A 6,019-nucleotide genomic window follows, 5' to 3' on the forward strand; every position below is an offset into this window, starting at 1 on the left:
GCAGCGGGCCGGGCAGGAGGACGCCTCGAGGCCGCCAGCTAGGGCGGCCGGCACAATGGAGGGACAGGCCCGGCCGCCCGGTCCCGCGCCCGCACTCCCTGCAAAGTTTCCGTTCCGCCGAGCCCGCACCCCCACCCCGCCCGGGACCAGGTCCCTGCGCCCTCCGCCCAGAACTCTACTTGGGACCCCAGAGCCACCGCGGCGTCGCAGCCCGCACAACAAAGAGACACACCGGGCGGCGCGGGTAAACAGCGGCGGGCGCCTCGGGAGGGCTCCAGCCCGCAGCGGCCGCTCTCCACCCGGATCCCACCTCTCCCGCACCCCCGCACCCCGGCTCCCAAACTCACCTTCACTTTCGAACGGAGTTGCGCGGTGGAAGGGATTTTCGCCCTTCTCGGGTGCAGGTTAAGCTTTTCGGAATCCCCACCGACTCCTTATTTCTCTTATAATTTCTGCGAGAAAGTCTAGGGAGTTGGAGTGGAGGTGAGATCCGTGATCGCGAAAGCCCCGGCTCCCTCCGGCCCCGTCTTCCGCCGCTCTCTCTCTGATTAGTTCCTATCCAGCAGCAGATTGAAGCAGGAGATGATTCTTCTCAAGGTTTGTTCAGCAGCTTCACTTCTAGGCGAAGGCTTCATGAACCAAGTGACGTCAACCAACAAGGCTTCTCTCTCTCTCTCTCTCTCCTCTCTCTAACAATGAAAGTTGCTGTTAACAAGGGAAAAAAGAGCGAGAGAATTGTTTATACCATTTCAGTTCCAATAATAAATGACCTATCAGCTCTAAAAGGAGCCAAGGGAGGGGGCTGCCTCTTCATTCCAAGAATACTGCATCTTTGAGTTTGTACCGCTCCTCGTCCCAGGAAAAAGTTAAAAACTTAAATGTTTTGTTTTGCTTTTTAAAGGGGAGGAAACACTGAATATTTAATTTCTTAAAAACGTAAACGGACTATTAGGGAACATAGATTAGCCATCTCCACCAACTTTTTACGTTTGTAAACTAGAAATTGCGTTGGAGTCTACAAACTAAATTAATGTGCCAAGAATTTGTGCATGCTAGGACTCAAAGAGCAGGGCGCAAGGCGATCTCAAGGTAAACTATTACTGCTTTTCCTTGGACCAGCTAAACTGGTTACAATGTTCATGGTTTGAGTCAAAATAATATTAAATTAAAGTTGTTTAAACAGTAAGTCTTTTGAAGTTATTGGTATAAATTGTAAGCCGTAATCTCAATTTTTTTCTAGTTTCGGTTAGAAAAAAAAAAAAAAAAAAAAAACGAGTTTAAGTGTAAAGGCTAAACACTTGAAAAGACCGGTTGCCCTAAATTACCAACTAACCAGGCTGTGTACTATCTGATCCCCAGACTGTCAGCCAGCTGACTCAGTTTTTAGCCTTCCACTCCCCAAGTCCCTTCCACCAATCAAGTTAAACTAAAGGTAAAGTGCAGTCTGTTCCCTTCAACAGTGTACGGCAGCCTCCTAAAAGCGATTTTAAAAGAGAAAAACCCATAACTATGGTACATTTTATTATCCAGGAGGAGAAGTAATTTTTAAAAAATATTTATTTAAGGTGTTTTTCCCCCTTAAGAACACAATAAAATCTTGAAGTTTATAAAATTACAAATTAGGTGATTTGGTTTTCAGGATAAAGACCAAGTAAAAATTTAGTTATTGGAGAATAATTTGGCCATATATTATTTTATGCATACATATGTGGCTAGATGTATCTTAAAAGACGCTATTGTTTTATGTTTCCTCCTCAACCACTGGCTGTGATTTTAATTGTGCTGGAGGATCTTCATTAGTATTAACACATGGGGAGATTTCACAAAGCTGCTTCATTAGGAAGAAAAAAAAGCTGGCAGACTAGGTCTTTCTGCACGCACTGAGAATGTCAGCCTTACCTCGGTCATTTGTAACATAATAAGCGCAAGTACAATGATTGCAGGCAGGAGCCTGGGGGAGGGGCAGAGATACTGCCTGTCTAATAGGGGCATCTGAAAAGACGCTGCTCATTACATAGTAATGTATGCTAAAAATTAGTGAAGATGATGTCTCGGGAGACTGATGCTAAATAAATTAATGTGCTGATATGTTTTTAATTATTATTTTTGTAGTAGTTTATTTCAATCTGAGGATCACATTGAGCAGCAAAGCTGTGCTAGCACTTATTGATTTTTTCCCTGCCACATTCCCGGAATACAGATTTTAATCATTTCACTACACCACACTCAGTAATTTCATTAAAAACTGGAATCTTCCATCCCCAGAAAAGCATTTAATTTCAGTGACATACAATTTCTCTTTTAGCAGAAAACTGTCTCTATAGGAAAAGCTGGCCTATGGTTCAAATGCATAATTTAATTCTGAGTTTTCCATGCTCTGCATTTCTTTCAAACTATAATTTTAGTAACTACCTAATAACTAATAAAGACAATAATTTCCGTACAATATATTATTAACTCATATTTAATTAACTCAGATGCCAAGCGTTATACATGTATGACTAGGTCAACAATCCCACCATCTCAAAATTTACTTATAATGTGCATAGGAAGAATAGATTAAAATATAAATATGAATGTTAGCAAGTAGATTATGATCCTAAATCACATTCAAAAAAAGTTCTTGTATTATTCTATAATGGTGGTCATTACTTAAGTGGAATTTAGCGATATTTCTATACATAAAGTTCAATATTTCTATTTTAGTATATGGTACTGACACTTTGCCTGGTTAATATTAGCTTAGGAGAATAAGGGGCTGATTGCAGGTTGTCTTGATTTTCTGAGCTGTCTTGAGATGCAATTCGCCTTAAATTAAGACGAGTGGTGCACCATAACTTGTACAACCCAGAATGCTATTCTGCTTAAAGTAAAGTTTGGTCTATAGATGCTAAGTTGGTCCCTATATAATGAGTTTCATAAGGATATGCAGTTTACATTGTTTGACTTTTGGGGAGGAAAAACGTGGAGGAAAATGATAATGACGTATAATAAATATTGGGAACATACTTAATAAAGAAATATATATATAATAATTGGTTACTACAAAAAGTATCATTCCTTTGAATGATTATAGAACCAGAGTTCAAATTGTCTTAAGAGTATGTTCATGCAATTGAAGTTGAAGTCACCAACTAGTCTCTGGTTGTGACTTAGAGCAAATGAGCCTGACTGTCCTGAGAAGGTTTGAACACAAGAAGAAAGTGGTTACAGTGAAGAATTTTATTTCAATGTCATTTCAGAACATTTGGGGCGGTGGTGGCGCACGCCTTTAATCCCAGCACTCAGGAGGAGAAGCAGGAGGATCTCTGTGAGTTCTAGGCCAGCCTGGTCTACAAGAGCTAGCTAGTTCTAGGACAGGCACTAAAACTACAGAGAAACTCTGTTTCAAAATACAAAAAAAAAAAAAATTGAAAATTTATCAAGAGTTTCTTGTCTAATCTGGAAAATACTTTTGTGGCATTCTCAAAGACAAATCAATAGTTGACGCCTAAATTTATAAACTAATTTCATTATTTTTATATCAGTAATAAAACATTTTTATATCCATTGAAATGAAATTAGCTATCCCATATAACCTATGTGTATATTTTTTGTTTTGTTTTGAGACCAGGCTGCCCTGGAACTCACAGAAATCCACCTGCCTCTGAACAATTTAGCCTCTTTTTTTTTTAATATTTATTTATCTAATAATTCTGTCTGTGTGTATGTCTGCAGGCCAGAAGAGGGCACCAGACCTCATTACAGATGGTTGTGAGCCACCATGTGGTTGCCGGGAATTGAACTCAGGACCTTTGGAAGAGCAGGCAATGCTCTTAACCACTGAGCCATCTCTCCAGCCCCCTTTAGCCTCTATTTTTAAACTGATATCTTAGTAATGATGTATTAGTAATCACCCCCTGCCAAGCAGGGTTTCTCAGTAGCTATGGAGCCAGTTCTGAAACTCACTCTCTGTACACAAGGCTGTCTTCGAACTCACGGAGATCAGCCTGCCTCTGCCTGCCTTTGCCTCCCAAGTGCTGGGATTTAAGGCGTGCGCCACCACTGCCCAGCTGTATTAAGATCTCTTACTCCGTGTACTTGACGCCTTCCTACAAAGCTGTGCATCGAGTCTTTTTAAAGCTATTCCTTTCTCATGTTTATACATTTGACCATAGAGTTGAGAAAAATCAGATAAACTACAACTCAGCTCTTAAACTACTACAACTCAGCTCTTAGAGCACTTTGTCTTCCACTCAAGATCACTTAATTCAGCATTAAACCGTGGGCACAGTTGTGAAAGGATTTAACGATGGAGCAATCTCTTCTAATCTTATGATAATTTTGAAGTTCTGGATACAATCGGCCTGTCCACCGTGAACTATCGGATGGTACTTGTTTCCAGAAAGCAGCTTCTGATTTTAGGGTCAAGATAGACAGAGATGCAGAGAGATCCAATTTACTACTGGGAATACTACCAGTGGTTCCAAAAGAATTCTGCTTGAACAAAGAAAAACTCTACAGCAGTACTTCCCAACCTGTGGGTCATGAGCGCTTGGGGGCTGAATATCTGATATTTACATTACTATTCTTAAGAGTAGCAAAATTACCAGGCAGTGGTGATACACGCCTTTTATCCCAGCACTCGGGAGGCAGAGGCAAGTGGATCCCTGTGAGTTCATGGCCAGCCTGGTCTACAGCCAAGTTCCTGGACAGGCTACAAAGCTAAACCTTGTCTCAAAAAACCAAAAATAAATTAAATTTAAAAAGATTTAAAGAGTAGCAAAATTACAGTTATGCAACAGAATACTTTTATGATCAGGGGTCACCACAACATGAGGAACTGTATTAAAGGAGTATACTGAGGTGTCCAAAGTCATATCTTATTTCTGTTTCAATCACTAATGAAGCTTTCTTTGCTTTTACTCATTGACCAAACATTTGAGTTCTTGCTATATGCTATGCATGCACTGTGCTAAAAGCTGCAAAAATATTAAGAACTCACTTTCTGTTTGATGTTGGAAACATGAAATTCCTGAGAGTCAAGCCGTTTTTTTTTAAATCTATTTGTTTGTTTGTTTACGGTTTTTTCAAGACAGGATTTTTCTGTAGCTTTGGAGCCTGTCCTGGAAGTCATGGTAGATGAGGCTGGCCTCAAACTCACAGAGATCCACCTGACTCTGCTCCTAAATGCTGGGATTCCTAAAGTGTGTGCCACCACCACCTGGCTAACAAACAATTTTATAAAGACACAAATAAATGCAAAGTTTTGTGAGAATAAAAATGGGGTCACTAATTTTGACTAGGAGGCTTTCAAAAACATTAGCAAAGACTGCATTTGACACGGGTCTCTTACCTGACCAAAAGAGGCTAGAGAGGGGAAAAGAGGTAGCCTTAAAAATCCACCTTTGAGCCTGGCTGTGGTGGTGCATGCCATTAATCCCAGCAGTCAGTTGGCAGAGGCAGGTGTATCTCTGTAAGTTCGAGGCTAGACTGGTCTATAAGAGCTAGTTCCATGACAGGCTCTAAAACTATAGTGAAACCCTATCTTAAAAAAAACAAACAAACAAACAAAAAAAAACCATAAGAATCCACGTTTGGCCAGGTGGTGGTGGCCCATGCCTTTAATCCCAGCACTATGGAGGCAGAGGCAGGCAGATCCCTGTGAATTCGAGGCCAGCCTGGGCTATAAGAGCTAGTTCCAGGATAGGCACCAAAGCTACAGAGAGAAACCTTCTCTTGAAAAACAAAAAAAACAAAAAAAAAGGCTCCACCTTTGATAAGAAATGCAATGAAGCAGGGCACTGGTGGCACACGCCTTTAATCCCACAGCACTTGGGAGGCAAAAGCACTGGATCTCTTGAGTTCGAGACCAACCTGGTCTACCAAGTGAATTCTAGGACAACCAAGATTACATAAAGAAACCCTGTCTTGAAAAAAACACGAAGGGCCAGGCGGTGGTGGCACACACCTTTAATCCAAGCACTTGGGAGGCAGAGGCAGGCAGATCTCTGTGAGTTCGAGACCAGCCTGGTCTACA

General features: G+C 41.2%; 1 protein-coding gene across 8 annotated transcripts in view; it reads right to left on the reverse strand.

Moving 5' to 3' along the window:
- The window catches only part of Baz2b (bromodomain adjacent to zinc finger domain 2B), a 210,405-nt gene extending 209,596 nt beyond the window's left edge, over window positions 1-809 (reverse strand). For 5 of the 8 annotated variants that reach the window (XM_026789343.1, XM_026789353.1, XM_026789346.1 and 2 more), the window contains exon 1: window positions 348-808. The gene's annotated coding sequence lies outside the window, so the exon portion shown is untranslated. Of the gene's footprint in view, window positions 1-347 lie in introns of all 8 variants that reach the window. The other 3 variants (XM_026789352.1, XM_026789349.1, XM_026789358.1) reach the window with 2 other exon arrangements.
- Between the last annotated feature and the right edge of the window lie 5,210 nt (window positions 810-6,019).

The sequence above is a fragment of the Microtus ochrogaster genome, chromosome 4, assembly GCF_000317375.1.
Source record: "Microtus ochrogaster isolate Prairie Vole_2 chromosome 4, MicOch1.0, whole genome shotgun sequence".
In the NCBI taxonomy this organism is placed as follows: Eukaryota; Metazoa; Chordata; class Mammalia; order Rodentia; family Cricetidae; genus Microtus; species Microtus ochrogaster.